This window comes from Wyeomyia smithii, chromosome 1 (assembly GCF_029784165.1).
Source record: "Wyeomyia smithii strain HCP4-BCI-WySm-NY-G18 chromosome 1, ASM2978416v1, whole genome shotgun sequence".
Taxonomy (NCBI): domain Eukaryota; kingdom Metazoa; phylum Arthropoda; class Insecta; order Diptera; family Culicidae; genus Wyeomyia; species Wyeomyia smithii.
The window spans coordinates 46089271-46109275 of NC_073694.1; the positions used below are offsets into that span (position 1 = coordinate 46089271).

General features: G+C 36.4%; 1 protein-coding gene across 2 annotated transcripts in view; it reads left to right on the forward strand.

Moving 5' to 3' along the window:
* The window catches only part of LOC129719188 (putative uncharacterized protein DDB_G0279653), a 257470-nt gene that overhangs the window by 57011 nt on the left and 180454 nt on the right, over positions 1-20005 (forward strand). The window lies entirely within an intron of this gene.

Consider the following 20005-nt stretch of genomic DNA (forward strand, 5'->3'; position numbering starts at 1 on the left):
CAATGTTTGTGACGCAGATTGGCTGGATGAGATGTTTCCCGATGGAAGTTTTCTGGAAATCCCTCGAGTTTTCCAATAAATTAAAATATTCTGTCGCGGATCATAATAGGAAAGGGGTCAACTCTAGGTTAATTTACTCTAAATCCAGTTTATTAGGGAGATATTGATCTAATCTGACGAGTATGAAAAAAGTCCACTATAGGTTAATTTACTCACTATAGGTTATGGTTCCCGTGGCTCTGTAGTTAGCGATGTCGGTCGGCTAGCTCTCCCACGCGGTTGTGATATCGGGTTCGATTCCCAATCGGGTCGAGGATCTTTTCGAGCTGGTAATTTTCTCGACTCAGCACTGGGGCACGGTGTATCGTTGTAATTATCCTACACACACAAAATGTGCCAAAATAATATCGATAACGAATTCTCTCAACTAATCTAGTTGATCGAGACCGCTATTAGCCCCAAGGCTAAGCGTGCGATTAAAAAGGTTAGTTTACCCTATTTGACATTTAACAATCAACAAGGTGTAACATAGGTTTATTGGACAGACTAGTCAATTTTTAAAGAAGAAATTAGCCCAACACAAAAATGACATTACATCTAAAAGTGTAGGGAATACGGAAGTAGCATACAGCATACATTTTATATTTTGAATTTAAGATGGCATAACCAAAAGTGACACGTGTCTCATTTCAGCAATATTTCATATGAGGTAAACTAACCATTAGTGGACCCCTTTTCTATAGTGGACCACCCGCCAAATTTAACCAATTCGTGCAAATACTCGAAGGATTTTCAGAAAACATCCATCGGGAAGTATCTTATCCAGCCAATCCACATCATAAACATTTAAAATATTGATTCATGTTGAGAAAAAATGAGTTAATCTAACGGGTGGTCCACTATACTGTCGTTCCAAGCATAGTTGTCCCATGTTCTACAAAAACCTTATGACGCTGGGACAATTATGCTTGGAACGGCAGTATAGATTGATATTGTAAAGAGGTAAATATTGAAGGAGAGGAATATACCTTCAACCTACAGTGTGACTCGCTCAAATTCCAACCTACCTACAACCTGTCAGATTAACTCAATATATGCGAAAACTTGAGCGGTTTTCTGAAAATCTCCATCGTGAAACAGCTTATCCACCCAATCCGCATCACAAACATTTATAGATACCGGTTTATGTTAAGAGAAATTGAGTTGATCTGATGGGTGGTCCACTTAATGTTGAGAAAGTAAAAGGGTCCACTATAGGTTAATTTACCCTAAACTTTCGAATAACAATCGCTTATGCCACTTCTTTATTTTACTTGGAAAACAAGTTGAATATTTCGAGGACAAAATCACAACAGAAGGCTAAATATAAGCAGTGCAACCAGTTTACTTGTTACCTTCGATGGACCATTTCCTTCAGTGAACCACCCTGACGAAAAACTGTTTATTCTCTTGATATAAGTTGGAATTTAGGGTGAAACTATCTTAAGGTAAAACCTCATTGAATCCAAAAATTGCCGGCTTCGAGTTACCACTTCGAATTTTCGAAAGCACAAGACTCGGAAATAGTTAATGCGTTCCCTGTGAAAATACTATTTTATGTTTGCTGTGGTCAGGTAAACATAAAACCGAATTTTCATAGTGAACGCAATGAGCATTTCCTAGTCTTGTGCTTTTGAAAATTCGGAGTGGTGACTCGAAGTCGGCCATTTTTGGATTCAATGAGGTTTCACCTTAATTGGACCACGTCCTTCAGTGGAACAACGGCCAGACTAACTTAATTTATGCAAAAACTTGAGAGATTTCACAAGAAACATATATTCCTATTTTTAGGGTAAAACGTAAACGTAAATTCCTATTTTTAGGGTAAAACTACTTGTTTATTTTCTTGATACACATTGGAATTTAGGATTAAACTACCTTACAAGGATCACTTCCTTAAGATCACTGGTCAGTTTAACTAAATTTATAGGAAAACTCGAGGGATTTCAAGAAAACTTCTACCCGATCAAACAATTATAACGAACGGGTATTACAAATATATCTGAACTTGATAGAAATAACAAAGCCTGCAATATTCTTGATATGCCAGAATGATAAAAAGTACAGTATTATATCAAATTCTGTTATCATACACTTGAATGTTCAAAAGTGTGTTTTTCTAAAGCATATTTATAACAGAATTTATTATTCAATTGACAAAATAGTGTACATTCTAACTAATTTTGATCTTTTTCTGCCAAAAACCTTACAAAACTTGCTATAAATTGTTATAATCAGTAAGTAATTTTGATAGAAATTTTGATATTTTAACTATTAACGAGACCAAGTTTAGAACACAAGTTGATGCAAAACAGTGCGTACTAATATATCAAGATTTGTTATAATCCTGATATTTTTGACTGATCGGGTATCGCGAAACATCCTCTCCAGCTAATCTGCATCAACATTAAAACGAGCGTGAATCTAGTTTCGTTCAGAACTCTATTTTTTCGATGGGTTTAAATTGCCTGTAAGTGCTCGAGTAATTGCCTGTCAGTGCTCGAATAAGTAGGAATTAATGAAAGGGCGTCGAATATTTTTTATTTTATAATAAAAGTTATCAAGATCGTAAGTCAAGTGAGTTGATAAAATTGAAATCTGTAAACACACGTTTCTCTAAAAAATAAATAAAATAAAATAAAATTGTAAAATTGTATCTAATAAACAATCGTAAAATTACCACAGAAATAAAACGTGAGTCGAATAAAATAAAATATTAGTGAGGCAGAGCTGAAAATAAAAAATAATCATCTTCGTGTGGTAAATTGGTGGACATTTGTAGATTGTGTGTTTGGTGTTAATAAGAATTATTTTATAGACGTTCATCTACGACCACGAAAAGCATTGAGCAGTTTGGCTGGAAATTCACATTTTCGAGTGCGGACGGCGGTTAACCTAGGATAGCACATGAAATCATCCCATTCGATTCCTTGGTGATGTTCTTTGTCTTGTGGTTGCGCGCAATGGTACGTGGTACGTGTCCCGGGTGCGTGGTCAACGGTAGTGGAGTCCGTTCTTGCAAAGCACCACTTCGTCAACACGTTAATGGTAGAGTAAAGTCGCGAATGGTCTGTCAGGGGGAAAGACTATCACAGCTACACTGGTGTGGACTTACGTCCCGGAAAAGAATTTAAATCAGTCGTAATCACGGCTCCTCTTCTCTCCATCGAGATCGATGGATATCCCGAGTAATCCACCCTTTTGGCTCTACAAAAGCGGGAGCTCGAATCATTACCACTGCAATCGATGCAGGTACCGGACATTTTTATTAAACACCGATACAAGTCTACGACCAATAAGAAAATAGTAGAGCATGAACAATTTGCTTAGCAGAGGAAAAGAGATTTTAAATAGATAGGAAGGCTCACGTAACAGGGAACAAGAACACATGTAGTGACGTCACAAAAAGCAAGAGGATTTCTGGAAGAGGAACAGGTCTAGGGAACCTTATAAATAAATCTTACCTTTTACCAATTTGCCAATGAAAATTAACTTACAATAACATTAACTTCCAAGTTTTTTAAACTCTTCAAATATACATTTTTTATCTAAATTTCTGATAAATCGAATTTTTGTTGTTCACGAACAGCATCTAGAAAATTTATTTAATTTGAATTTCGAGAAATACTCTCAAAACTGGATCGATGAGTTTTGAAACAGTCGAAACTTAATTTGATCTGAAATTCTGGGAGATGATCCTGGTTGTCTGGCAGAATTTAGAGGCTTCGCCAGGATCCTCCTTGATAGAATCACCAGAAACATCTGTAAATTTCAACTTTTATCAAGGAAATAATCAGTTTTTCGTCAGAGTGGTCCAATGAAGGAAGTGGTAAAATGCCTTTTTCTACAAAACTTCTGACTCTGGTTCTACTTTTTTAAAAGTAATTTATAAACAGTCACTCCACAAAGGGGTCCACTATCGGTGTAGTTTTCCCTATTTTTCTTTTCAATCGATTTATACACATCAGCTGCAGTGAAACTCGAGTTAAACTATCATGAATGGACCATGTCCTTTAGTTACCGCTCGTCCGATTGATTCAATTTATGCGAAAACTCGAAAAAATTTCAGAACACTTCCATCGGGAAACATCCTATCCAGCCAATCTACATCAGAATCACGAGAAACTTTTATAAATTCCGATTTATGACTAGAAAAATTGAGTTAATCTAACGAGTGGTCCACTATAGGTTAGTTTACCCTAGTTGTTAATTTATTTATTTTTGAACATTCAAACAATACGACTAGTGACCCATAACTGTAAAATGACTATAATATCCTTATAGTTATTCATGCAAGATTAACACTTTTACAGAGAGAAAATTTTCAACAGCTTCTTTTAAGTGGTTTTTCTCAAGCTTTCTCCATAAATTTGTTACCTAAAAACTGTAGAATCTACAAAATGTTGACCAACAAATATGATATGAAAAATTGTTTCTTTAAAAATCATTCCACAGAGAGAAATTAGAATTCGGAGATGAACCAGCCGAAGGCTGAAAATCCTCTTAAGAAAGAGAAATAAAAAAAAATTAGAATTCAAAAATCTCTTTTATAATACTTCTTGTAATTTGACGATTTTAGCTCTCTTGAAGTTTTTATAATTTAGAAACTAAACAACACGATAAATTTTTTGATTTTCCCCTAAACTTTGCTGAATATTCTCCGTCGGTTTCAATATTCAGAGTTTATTGTATTAATGGAAACGAAAAACCAGCAAAGAGCATTCAATTTTCTGAAATAATCATGCACATTTACATTTTATTAACTCAAATATAATACTTTTCTATCAAAAAAATGCCCTTTTAGCATACTTGGGTACCAACATAACGCGTAAAAAAAATATCCATGCTAATTTTTTATCGTATAATCTTTCTTTCGGACGATTTCCCGTACCCTGTTCGGCATATAATTGACCAACTGTTGACAAGTGCTCACAGGGATCGCATAGGAATTCTTTTCTATAGTTCCTGGTTATTCATGATTTTTTTCATTTATATTTGTATATATATATTTCTTTCAGATCTGTCACAGATTTTCGATATAATTTGATATAATTTTACTAGGCTGGCCACTCTTTGAACTTCACAGTTCGCGTGGTGTGTTTGGGGTCGTTGTCTTGCATGAGTTGCCATTTCCAAGGCATTTCCCACTTCCGTGTTTGAAAAAAGCTATTATTTCATACTGCTTAAAAGTTCAATCACAGTTTAAGGTTAATTGAAAGAAGTTACCGGTGCTATATCATAAGACTTTTCGTAGAAACCTTAGTCATATTCGTCATTGTATTTGGTATCTCCTAACGTTTTTATAAAGCTGAGACAGATGCATCGATGAAAGCTATGACAACCAATCATTCACAAATATAAACTTTCATATATTTTAATATATGATTCTCTCGTAAACTGGTCGAACCTTTGCGAAAAAAAAGGCTTCTTAAATTAAGTTGACACTGAGTTATATTTTCCCTGCTTGAAGTATAATGGGCTGTTTGTAGTGACGTGTAGTGTAGTGTAGTGTAGTGTAGTGAACCTTACGTCGTTATTGTGAGGTTTCATTCTATGGAAAATAAGCTCCATCATTTACATTCTGTTCCAATGAATTAAACGTGAAATCCTTCATTGCGTATATCAAGCATAAGCAAAGTGAAACGGCTGGTCCGATCGTGATACAAAACAGGCCTTCGCGTTTCACCAATAATTCCAACTTTAAAGCAGAAACATATTACTGGAAAATATACTGCAACATTTAAATATTTGATTCTTAAATAACTGCTTGAAAACAAGCTTTCATAACAATTGTAAGGGCGATTTGTGCTCGAAAATAGGTCATTTTTTAATACATTTTTAATAGTAGTAATACTTAAGCAATCTGGATGAAACCTTCTGAACATCATCAGAAGAAGTTATTTGATGATGCTGCTACATATTTGACACATTTTTTTGTTCAAAAGTTAAAAAATCTCGCATATAAAAAATGGTCCGATCATGGTACATTTTCTGACTGTTCCGTTCATGATACAACACCCTAACTGCTCAGGCTCAAACCTTTGCCTGGAGCATCGCTCGAAAAACTTTAACGTTAAAAGTGCATTAAAGTTTAATTAGGATTCCGCATTGAAAAGATGGGCATCACACAAATAAAGGTCATTTAAACTCCAAAATGGTTGCTAAAATATCAAAACTGTTAGCCAAACCTACATTATGTTTGCACACATGAACTTGGTCCACGTGCCCTCCATTATTTCTAATGAAATAATGGAAGATTCGGCATTTTGAGATGTTTAGCCATTGCTCTTCGATCGCCGTTCAACATCATTTTCCCCTAGGGGGAGGCGTGCGTGGCGCAGTAGTGCACATGAATTACATAACTTTCGTCAACGTTTTCGCTGCTTTTCGATTTATTGCTGTTGCTTTACTTTGCAAATCAATGTAACGTGTGGCAATTGTTATACGCGCGAGAAGCACAGCAGCATGTTGCGCTTGAATGCACCTTTTTTTCAGTTGAAGGAATGTTGGTTTTTAATGTAAGCCAATAGAGGAACTGAAAGCGAATCACGAAAATAATAATGTGCGCAAACCGTGTGTTGAAAAAGGAACACCTGATCTGGCGTTCGAGGATTTGTTTCGCATTTTTAAAGTAATAGTTGTGAAGTACTGTGTTAGTAATGTTTACAGCGTTTTAAATCAGGTGTGATGTTACTCAACATCGGACGATCCCAAGCTTCCTATCAAAAGCAAAATAAAACTGATGCAATTTCTTTTGTTAGTTATTTTATTAGAAATTCTCAAAAAAAATGCGCCCATCCTATTGTTTTCGACTGAACGGCAACAAATTTTATATAACTTTTGTACCAATTGAACCATCTTCGTATCAATTATTAGGTTTTGCGAAAGTTTCATGCGACAATAAACCATTGATTATATGACTCGAATGGCATTTTTTCCCCAATCTACCGCTGCAGCTCGAGTGCTGACTGGTGTCTTTCGCCACGGCATCATAAATATACTGCTCATGTTTTCGCTGACGCTTCTAATTTATCACGCTCCAAATCACGGACGTACAAACCTCCTTATACCATCTCCGTCACCGGTGATGTATCGAAAATAGTGAAAATGATAGCCGGAACCAATTGGCCGCGAATGTGTTTTAGTGGTCGCAATTTCCACCCCATTAAAGCTTTCCAACAGAGCCCCGAGCCAGACTGCTGGCGAGGCTTGCAGCCCTTCTCCATTCCAGTTCCAGTAGTGATCTTCCAGTGTATCTTTCGGAGCACGTGAACAACAAAACATAATTTTGGTGGCTGAAGTTTCAAGCTCGGACTGTTCATTATTCATCATGGCTGCGCGCTTTGAATGGCGGCATGAACGAGTTTAGGCGAATGTAGCCAACAATAGCGGGGCTCCAAAAATATGCCGGAAATAATTGGTCTCTTGTTACCATTCACTCGGCTAGCCGGTGCCTTCCCCCGGCAGGAATGACATTGTTGTCTTCGAGAAAGTTTTCCTTTCATTGGCTGTTTGTTTTGGCTTTATCTGTGGGGATATTGGCTTCTAGCCTAATATTAATTAGAAAACTAATGGTGCATCATTTATTTGTGACGTAAGCTCTGGGCTTCGCGAGGTAATTAGTTGGTAAGTGGTAACTGCATTACGTAATCACAAAGTTCAATAAACTTATTTTGAAATACACCAGTACGATGTCATCCAACTTTAAGTTAAACGAACACACCAAATCTATCGTACCAGTTAGTAGTGATGTTAGATTGCTCGCAGCACATTATATGATTTTTTCGAAGGCTAATTAGACTTGCAACGAAAAAGCTGCATTAGAAAAAAATATTTATTCAAATTAGTTCTTCTACTTACTGTTTCTTTTTGTTTTTTTATAATCATTAAAAGTGAATAATTGACCAAAATCACTAACTTATCGCCATACCGTTCTGATTGTCACTAATTTCGATCATTTCGGAAAAAATCTTATGTTTATGTATCATACATCACTGTCAAATTATCAACTTTATGTGAAAACGGTTTAATTGTTATAAGTTAGATTGCTCAATATTTATACGAATTTCAAAAAATCAGAGCGGCCAATTTCGATGGAAAATTCCAAGTGAATATCTGTTACTTGCTCTGTGACAGCTAACGCGGCGTTTCACAGCGCAATATGCGTAAAACCTTCCTAGGTATAGTGCAAAAAATGTGTAACATGTTGTGATTAATTTCCACGTGGATAGAAGACCAGTTAAAGTAGTGGACAGAAAGGACTTTTTTCTTCTTGCCAAAATCATGGTTCGAGCCTAGTGGTTTGGCTATCAATCAAGAAGTACACCAGAATGAAAGTTTGAACAAAATTTTTATTTCATTTCTTCAAAAACATCATACCGATGAATGTGTGTGTGTTTTGGCCAGATAAAACAACATTGAGTAAATTTCAATTTGCTTACCAAAACAACATATCAACACCGACGTGCAGCGCATTTAAGCGGAAAAAATTAGAAAAATTCATCCAAGCCAAAGAAATTTCTCAAGCAACTTTTCTTGATATTGAGCATTTGATACTGCATCTGATAACTCTATGCAAATTGCCATGGGAAGATATGACATAGGTAAAAAGAAACAAAAAAGTGGTCTCATGCCATGCTGATTAGTCGCGAAGTATCTGCTCAACTCGGCGGCACATCGATTAATTGATCGAAAAACCGAAGACGACAAAAGTAAGGTTCTATTTTATGGAACATGTGGTCCCCGTGGTTCTGTGGTTAGCGATGTCGGTCGGCTAGCTCTCCCACACGGTTGAGATATCGGGTTCGATTCCTGGTCAGGTCGAGGAACTTTTCGAGCTGGAAATTTTCTCGACTCAGCACTGGGGCACGGTGTATCGTTGTACTTATCCTACAACATAATGTGCCGAAAAAAAAATTGCGATAACGAATTCTCTCAACTAATTTAGTTGATCGAGACCGCATTAGACCCCAGGCTAGCGTGCGATATTGTTGTTTTTCTATCCGGGAATCCCGAGAAAAGGTAATTCCCGGGAAATCGTTCCCGGGATTGCAAACCCTATACTACACTACACAGTTTCCCCCTCATTCATTTGCGTTAAAAAGATAGAGAAAAATTGCCGATTTTTCATGGGTTTCTTTTTACACGCACTGACGAAACTACGCATGCAGCATCAATCATATTAACCCATGAGTCAGCAGAGAAAATTTAATAGCTCTATCAGTCGAACTCTAGCCGTGATGGCGAAAACAGTGAAGCTACTCCGTTGGGAAGCGTGCGCGTTCAAAGTACGGTACCCCGTTGCATCGAAAAAGGACATTGTGCGGCAGTTTGAGGACACCGTATACGCCCGTTTCAGCATCTACAACATCTTGGCACTATTGGACAACAATCAGAGCATTGAAAGAAAGCCCAGTTCTGTACGACCGACTACCCTGATCGACAAGATGATCCAAAGGATGCTGAAAAGAAAGACCGAGGGAAAGTGGCTATATAGATGCGTGCGCTTGGCCGGGAAGTCAGTGCAACGGGCTAAACAGTAAAAAGGTGCCTGGCGAATATGGACATTAGGGTGGGGAATCGTTATATGGAAAAAACGAAACTTGATAGCAGAAAGCCATAACCAAGTTTTTTTTTGTTCTATTTGAATTTATTTCATGAAGTAGACGATAGAAATTTCACCAATAGCCATAGAGGTTTACTGGAGCACATACCAGTACTTGTTTTAAAATTATACTGTTTCGGGAAAATGTACATGAAGCTAGTCAATTGAAAATTGTTATAACAATAGATCAATTTCACCCCGTTTCATGATAATTTACTTTAAATATTATATTGAACGTGTTTTGTTGCAAGATAGATAAGCTGTTTTTAATAGAGGTCGACGTTAGTATGTGAGCAAAAAGAATGTGTGTGTTAATACACACACATACACACCCAAACACATATACACACATATATACACACATACACACATGCATACATACACACGAAAACTCATACACACATACTCACATACACACACACATACATTCATAGACACATACCTACACACACGTACACATACACACATATACACAAACAAACACCCGCATATACACACATACATAAACACACCTATACACATACATACCTACTAGGGTGGGGAATCGTTATATGGAAAAAACGAAACCTCATAGCAGAAAGCCAGACCCAAGGTTTTTTTGTTCTATTTGGAGCCCCAAACAACCCTAAACTTACCGGAAGTCGATTGGTTTAGTCTCCGCTTGGCGCATTGCATTTCAAATTTATCTGGAGATTTGTATGGAAAAACCAACATTTACAACATTACCAATTTTACATTCGAAAGAACTTAAAGCGGCTCAAACCATAGGTTTTATGACTTCAAATGGAAGGTTTTTTGATGCCTAACAACTTGGCCGAAGACATCAAAGAGCTAGGGTGTCCTAAAAAAAATACTGGAGCTGTTTAAAGTTGAGTATGTCGAAATTTATGTTGCAAATAATTTTTTCTGCCAACACTGCCAGTGTACCGGCGTTAGTCAGATTTCCATCAGGAGTAACCTCTGAACACGTTGTAGATTCTACTTACGACTAGAAAATTGACCTGACTTTGTTTGTTTGATCCAGCTGAGTGTATAAACTCGTTACGCCAGGTTATTTCTGATGGCAATGCAACTGGCACCGGTACATTTGTAATGTTGGCAGAAAACAAGATTTTCTGCATTTAAATCGACATACTCAACTTTGAACAGCTATAGCTCTTCTTAGGAACATCCTAGCTCTTCAACTTGGTTCTGGAAAATCAATCACTTTTCCCCACCCTAATGGACATAGATGTCAGGAAGCAGCAGTCCCGTTCACTAGTCTCGGAGCTGCAGGCAATGATGCAGCGGCAGCCAGGCACTATAAGATGGTAAAGTCGATTTTTCCGACAAAACGCGACGTAGCGGTGATGATGGATGACGTGATCTGTCTCACCCTGGATGGCAATGACTGGCAGGGCACTTCGTATTTTACACTCCCAACTTCATACGAAGTGCGTTGCCTAACTTGGATAAATGTGTGATGTAGCAAGGACATCAACTCACTAAATAGTGAGAAACCGTCTCGTACGCATTTCTTCTTCTAAGTAAGTTGTGGTATACGACCATAGAGCTAGAACGAGTTATAGATGCACGTCTAAAATAAACCAGGACCACAAAAGGTGTCCCACCTCAATACTATCCAAACGGTAGACTAGCACGTCGGATGATAAGCCTTGCGCCTACAAAGAATCAAGGGAGAATCCAGAAAAGGCGTCTTCGAAGAAAGCCATGTTGGAAGAATTGCAGTTGATGGAAGATAACGTTTTGGTCGAAACAACATAACTGGCAGCAAAGAACACCATTAGATGTCGCTGGATGGACGAAGATGAAAAGCTCATTCGGGAACATACTTAAATGACGTAGCATTTTTTTCATGGTTTTTAAGACCCCCCTCCCCGCTCGTAGCATTTGGTCACAAAACCTAAACCCCCCCTTAAAAAAACGTAGCATTCGAATAACCCCCCCCCCTCCGCCTTAGAAAAAACGTACAAGAATACAAGTTTTTTACGCGGGTTTTTTGCGAGGTTTTTTTACGCGGATTTTTGAATTAACGCGGATTTTTAAATTAACGCGGTTTTTTTTTAAGTGGATTTTTGAACTGACGCGGTTTTTTACGCGATACCGCGCTAATTCAAAAACTTTTTCGCGAATTTTCGAATTAACGTGGGTTTGGAACCAGAAACGTTTAAGTGTTTATCTAGTAGAAGACTTAGTCCAAAAAATACCCAACGCCCTCCGAAAGATCCGGAATGGCCGTCAAAGAGGACAATTTTAAATACTGGTTCTAGAGCGTCTCGGGGTTTTTCAAAACCCTTTTTGCTGGACCACTTAACGCGGGTTTTTGAATTATCGTGGTTTTTTACGCTGATTTTTGAATTAACGCGTTTTTTTACGAGGTAGTTTCCCCCGCGTAATAATAACCTGACTGTAGTAACATACATACAAAAACATACTTGAAAAAAAAAACCGTGTCTAATTCAATTTATTTACAACGTTTAGACTCGTGACTGAATCTTCTGCTTCGAAGGGCTTGTGTTTTGGTACAAGAAGTAAAGGTGTTTAAACAACTTAGTATGATCCATGTCTACAGAAAACACAGAAACTATTCCGGAAATGAAACGGGTATCTTGTAATTTTCACTATTAAAAGCCACAAAAAAGCAACGATTTTTGTATTCAAAACAGATTGTGTGTTTGTTTGTTTATTTTCTATGTTTTTTTTATGTAATGGAATAAAATTCCCTGATGAAGATCCCAGCCAACCGGATCGAAACGTTGGCGATGACCCCAAGATTTATTCTAGAATTAGTAAGCATTGATTTGGGATGGCACCAAAATTCTTCCGTCGAGAAAGAGGTCGTTTTAAAGATGCAAATAATCAAATATGGATAATTTCCTAGAACTGATTCATCGTCAAGTAAAGACATGCTTTTCATTTGGTAGAATAAAAGAATTTTTTCATATTTTTCTACTGAACAATTTCACGAAAAATGGGTGTATGACAAAACATGAATCATTTTGTTCTTCAATAAATTTTGTATTCGCTTGCAACTAAATAATACACAACTATTAACCTGTTGTCCACAACAATTAACCGTTCTTCTAGGTGAAATCTTTCAAAAATGTACCTCAGAAGCTTAATACAGTCTAGTTATAGAACATTTATTTCTAGACTTTGAGCAACAAGAAAAAATTACTATCATTTTTACTTTAGAACTGAATTAGCAACAAATAGAATATTGAAATCTGTTCTTTTCAAATTTCAATTATGAAAACTGGCATACTCTAGAAACTCTTATAACCTGTGACGAGATGATGAATAAAATTATTTTTGAATTCCTTAAGACAAATTTATGTTTTTTAAACCATCGAAGTTTAAAGGGCACATCCCTGAAAGCAGCCGTTTCCGATATATCTACGCAACACATTTTGTTTTCTTTGTTTTAAATTTTTATACAAAATTAAAATTTTGTATTTTGTATTTGAAAGCTTCCAGAAACAGGATTGAAATATTTTTTAGATCTGCTAAAGCTGACGGGTTTCTTTGGGGGTTTTAAGGCGTGATAAATAAAGTATGCGAAAATAAATAATAAAATGCATTTATATTTATTTAACTTCGTTTAAATTTTCTGTCAACTACGGAAAACAATGTTTTTCTCTGAATTTTTTTAGAATTCTAGACTATTTTCTACAACTTCGCTGAAGAATTATGTTAAAAGTTCATCGAACAAAACATAGGCCTTAAATTGCTTTAATTGCTGTGTCTCTAGAACAGATAACTTATTTTGAAGATTTAAATAAGTTTTGTCGTAAGCCTAACCTTAAAGCGACGAACCCGGCGAGCAAATACTTTATGATAGGCAAGTGAATTCAAAATTTATGTTGCAATTTTCAGTTATATTATTGGATATGCAGAAATTCAATCTTGATAATGTGCTTTTTATATGAATGATATCATTTTACTAGATGATATAGCCCTATTTTGTAATATTTGATAATTGAAACTAACCAAAAATATTAATTTTATGAGTTCTGAACTGCAAATGCTTGGAAATGTCTCTGATCATTTTAAAGCAGCAGATGCGCAGATTAAACGCTATCAGTAGTGCCATCAAAATGATCATGTTATTTACTTTGCAATTCTATAAACCTTCCATTGATTTCTTTAATGAGAGCGCACGGTCTTTCATTTCTGATGTATTTCGTGTATCTATCGGTAACGCGTACTCGTAACTGCACTGACGCTTAGTTGCATACACTGCGGGCGTTTCTCTGTTATGCTGCTTTTCAACATGTTTGATCGTTTTAACGGAGTCGGAGCCCGTAACACCTCGTAGCATAACAGTTACGACCGTGCTTATAAGCTTAGAGACACTCAAAAGCAGGCTTGAATAACAATGAGTGATCACTGAGTTCTTAAAAAGCATTCACAATTTTTATGATACTATTTGATACTCAAATAATGTATTTTGTAGCAAGTTTTGTGCCATTTCGCAGCCTTTTCTTTACATGTAAGCAACATTTTTTAAACAGAAGAAAATGTACGTGGGTTGCTCCATTGTCACATGTGCGTCCACATATTTCTAAACACCGTGCGGAACAAATTACACATCCGTCACACTGGTATTGATGCTATGGTATGAGTACACATGTCGCAGAATGGCTGCCAATTATTGCCGGTGCCATCAGCCATGTTTCAACGCAATCGCAGGGCAGTAATTTCCCCATTCGCGATCACACCGTGATAATGAGCATCAAAGCGTCGCATGTGATATGCTGGGGTTTACATATTTAACAGTAGCAGAGTAAATACATATTGAGATCCATTCGGCGGGGTGATCAATGAACCAAAAAGTGACTTGTCATAGCAAAACGCGTTATTGTAACATAATAATGGGTAAGGGGGGTGGGAGAACATTGACACTAATCGCCTTGTTAGGTCAAGGGTGCAATTGAACTTTCCGTTGTTTCTACCATTTCATATACGCTAAACCATGGAACGGAAAATCAAAGCTCAATCACCGTTTTGGCCTTCGGGTTTAGAAAGTCCGGTTGACACTGCCACTTGCGTTCTATGGGCCATAATTTTCCGTAGGATATTTGCGTTTTTTTTTTGTTTTGTTTTGTCTCACTCCCATTGTAATGCTCATATACGCGCACGTGCATTTGGAGGGTATGCCAGAGCCATAGTATAACGAAGCAAATCATCAACTGTGACCGCTGAGGTGAGCCGAATTTAGTTCAGCCTTGGTGTGAGTCAGTAGGTTCGGTAGGTAAAAATTAGTGGTTTGCATTTGTTGGAACGGATAAAAAGTAACCGTTTTAAATTTGGAGTCTGACATTGAGTTACTCAAGCTACTAATCGAGAGCAAGGCTGTGCCAGAGAAAGTATCGGTTGCCCTTTTCGAGGAATCTTATTATAAATTCAATTTCTGATAATGGTATTTAATATCAACGATTAGCGATAGCAAGCGCGACCCGTCTTTGTATATAAAACGTTCCAGTTGAGCGCCGATGGCTGATTGATCATGCGCTCTTGAACAAATTATTATGACCGGATGAAGAGGAACATGCATCAGCTTTTTTTACCCATTTAAAACTAATCCTATCTCTCTCGAGCTCTAACATGCATCAGCACATAATGTTCATGCAAATCAGTAGATAGATATCGCTTGGTTATCTACTTTTTTTGTGGGGCTGCCGTCACACCCGGTGCACTAATTATATTACGCTTCGCCGCTAAACACTGCCTAAAACTCTAAACAATTGACTATTGCTTAACAGGAACGAGCACCCGATGGTTTAGCAGCGTGAACAATTTGTATTTATGGTTGTGAGAAGGCAACATGCATATCGTTTCGAAGGGGTCGGCCTTTTTTACGGCGGAGTGCTGGAAGCGATGCTCGAAACGCAGCCAACAGCAAAAAAAAAACAATAAATGCTTAAAAAGTTATTAATTAGGTGTTGACGACCATACATTTTGAGTATAACTGATTTCTGTTCCCCTAGTTGATGGAACTCCCGTACGGGGAAGGAGTTGCTGTTCGTTCCATGAACTGGTGAACTTTCTACAACATTCAATTCCATTTGACCATCGGCGATTAAGTGTTAGCTATTATATCACAAATATTTCTATAGCGAAAACCTAATCAAATAGAGATATGTCATGCAGCTCGAAATCACCTACGGGCAGGTCAACAAAGGCGCTCAGCATATCTGTAACGAATTTGGAAACATGTACGAGCTGTCGCTTCGCCAAGACAGCTTTGGTGGTTACAACACGTGTAATTATACACGCATGTATGAAGAGACCTTAGCACGCGGCTTGCAGTAGAGTAACAAAACGGTAGCGATGACACAAGTCAAGGCACGAAACTGTGCAATTAAGCAAGACGTGGCAATCGCTGTTTGAACTACGAAACTAGACCAGTTGGGGACGGATACTAGTTTCATCATGCATTGGGAACATGGTTTAATGAAATGAACTTGGTGTAAAGTGTAAAAAACTCATACAACTCAACAAACAACATAAAAACGCACGGATTTAGAATGACTTAATATATGCTTTAGAGGAATCCTCAATGTGCATAAAAAAGCAACACACTCATGATTGTAATAGAGCAATAGTATCGATACTAACTTATAGAGGCATAATAGTTAAACAAATCAGGAATCAGAACCACAGAAACAGCCTACAGAAGCCAAAACACATTTTTGAAAATCATAGGAAATAAGCATATTAGAATAGAGCATATTCAGTTTTTTATTCCTTTTTTCCATTTTTGGTCGATTTTTTTCAGCAGCTTATCCCGATTTCTGGTCACAAATGAAAAACTTATTCAAAACCGAGTTTAAAACATATAATAAGTATTCTATACATTCGTACGTAAATAGGTCTAAAGTCAGTTTTAAAATATATAATAGTCTTTTCTGAGTAAATGTAAAACTGAAACTGAAAACGCCCCCCTCGGGGAATAACGCCCCAGTCCATTTATTCGGAAACACACAAAAAATAAGGAATGAGGCTATGGTGAATCCGTTGCGGAGCATAGGACCAACCTTCTGTGCAAGTTTGATAATTGTCACTAGCAGCAAAAAATTAACAAAAATCAATTTTGATTTGAGCTGCTTCAGATCTAATTTCTTGCAGCGTTTCCGTAACGTTTTTTCTCTAATGTATAAAGTTTATTACCTGGTTTTTGTACTTATATATCTCAAATGAACCTCTAAGCAGCTGTATCTAGTGAAGAAACAATAAAATTTGTATAATTTGTTTAAGTATTCAATGCTTTCTGCTACACTACAGTTCGCGGGCAATATGCCCCACCGCTAGCCCGGCTGATTTGTTCATTGCTTCAGCGTTTGCTTCTGAGACTTCAAGCACTGTTTCACTTCGCATGCTGAGCTGTCATATGAAGCTACTGCATGGGGCATATTATACTGCATCTGGGGCGTTTTGCCCCGGTAGATTGGGAAGCGTGCAATTTAGTCAAACTTTTTAATAAAATTATGGCGTTTTTGTGTAACAGTAATTACAAAACAAAGTAATAGCAGTGCATTACCAACTAAATAGTGTATCCAACTGCATGAAAGATTTGTTGTTTGCGATAAACATAGCTACAATATTGACGATGTTCCTTGGGGGGGGGGGGGGGGGCGTATTATACCTGTTTACCCTATTGGGTAAGCGATACAAAACTCCATTTTAGAACTACGTCTTCAACGTTCTGTGGTGGCGTAACGGAAACGCCTCTGACCTGAGATTATAAGTTATGGATTTGAGTCCAGCCTACTGATCGCAAGTTGTTTCAATTAGAATAAAATTTAACGCAAATGAACTGAACCACCTTCGAAAATAATGGCCAATCAGCGATAAACACCGGATGAAACAGAACGGAAACGAACGTACAAGTGCTTGCAGAAAACTACATTTAACTATTTATAAAAACAACCGACTTGACAACAACGACTCCTGCGTCAACCGCTTACTTAGCTTATTTCCTACTTGACCTAATTACTTCTGTATATACCGCCGGTAGTCAACGGCTTGTCGCAACTTCCTGTAACGCTGCATCTCCCCCTACCTAATGAGAAGGAAGTATTTTGTGGAGATGTCTTTCGAGCTGCTTTTAGAATAGAAGAAATCGGTTCTACAATTTATCTAACCATCTCGAGAACTAGTTTCGCCAGTTTTTCTTCTCTCTTGTGCTCCTCCTTAATTCCTTCGCAGGCATCCTTTCAGCTTTGTAGAATGTGGGTTAAGCATCCTCAAATTCTTAATGCGGTTGAGTAGAACTGCTAGAAGTGCCACCTTCGGATGCTGGTTTCATATCTTGGTCTGATTTTGTAGTCCATTGACGGCATCAGCTTTATCCCAGCTCCTGTACAATAAAAATGGCCGAAATAATTATTGCAAAACGCATTTTGAAAACTTTCGATATTTGATTCACAAAAAAAGGGCAACCATTTTAGTCGGCCATTCTTAACTTGGTTGAATCTTTGCACAAATGGTTCTATTGGCAAAAGATATCATGAGCTCAAGGTTATTTTTTTTTTGAAAAACGATACGTTTTTGATGTAAAAATGCTATGCAGAAAAAGTATTTATGGTTACTAGTATTTTTGAAGTTGAAATGGTTCAATGGTTTGGTATAACGTCTTTGGAATAGTTGTAAATAAAAGTTTTGTCTTCTTGAAAGAATACACACTCCGAAATATATTTTTCTTTGAGGAAAAAAAGTTAAAAAAAATTAGAATGAGTAATCCTAAAAAGAAAAAGTTCATATTTTTAATATCTAATTTTATTCATAAAAACTACAAAAGATTAGCTAAGCATTAACGGCTGTCCGATTTTAGTGACATGAGAAACAAATGAGTTAAAATTTTACGGGAAAAAGCAAAAAAAAATAAATCCAAGAGGTTTGGTTTGATTTGATTAGTATAACGCACACTGTTTCCAAAGCTGCAAAAACGTAATCGAAATTATGTTGACCCAAAAAAATGATTTTAGAGCCGTAACGTCTTCAGCAGAGTTGTTCGATTAATTATTCTCCATGTTATAGAAGTTGCAATTCCATGATTAATCCACTCAACAGTGAGAAACGAATTTTACTTTTCTCATTTTGGAATATGAAAATCCACTTTGTTAAGCAAAGTTGTAGTAAGTTTTAAAAGAAACAACTTTGTGGAAAATATCATACTTCTGCCTATCTATTTAAATGGACCTTTGTGGAGTTTTCTATAGATTACTACTAAAAATCTTATTTTGCCGTTCATTTTTTTATAGTGATTTTCTACAATTTTTTAATAAACTATAAATATGTTTGCTACAATGAAACAAACAATATCTCCGAAGAATGTTTATTTTCATCTCACATATATTTTTGGTTGTTGACGATTTTTACTATTATAATGCGTTAATTTACACTAATTGCTCGCAGCTCAACAAATCATGATTTTGAAGTCATAGTGTCTTCAGTATAGTTGTTCTATTAATTATTCTCAATTTCGTAGAAGTTAGCATTTTGTGACTAATCTACCTGTAAGTTAGAAATGAGTTTTATTTTTCTCATTTTTGAATATAAAAATCCACTTTGCTTGGTGAAGTTTTAGCACTTTTTATAAGAAACAACTTTGTCGAAGACACTATACTTGTATCTGCTAATTTGAATGAACTATTGTGAAGTTTTCTCTAGAATGCTCCTTAAAATCATTTTTTGATATAACGTTTAATAGAGATTTTCTGAAAAATTTTAAATGTTCTACAATGTTGTTAACTATAATTAAACACATAAGTTCACTGAAGAAAGTTCATTTAGATCTCTTAAGTTTATTTAGTTATGGAAGATTTTTATTAAAATAATGCACTTATTTATTTACAAATATCTACACAGGAGACAGCGAGAGACAAATGCCCATATCTGGATTAAATGATGTTTTACTTATACTTAAATATTGAAATGGTTTAGTCTGAGGATATTTGCAGATTTTAAAGATATCTGTTAGTAAATTAGTGCATTGTTTCAATAAAAATCGTCAATAACCAATGTAATATGAGAGATAAAAATAAACTTTTTTCGAAGAAACTGTTTATTTTGTGATAGCAAACAACAATGTAGAACATTGAAAAATTGTAGAAAATCACTACTAAATGTTATACTGAAAAAACTGATTTTTAGTGGCAATCTATAGAAAACTCCACAAAAGTCCATTTAAAAAGGCAGAAAGAAGTATGTTACCTTTGACAAAGTTGTTTCTTATAAAATGTGCAACAGGTTTACCGAACAAAGTGAATTTTTATTTGCAAAAATGAAAAAAGCAATATTCGCTTCTCACTGTTAAGTGGATTAATCAGAAAATTTCAACTTCTATAAAATGGAGAA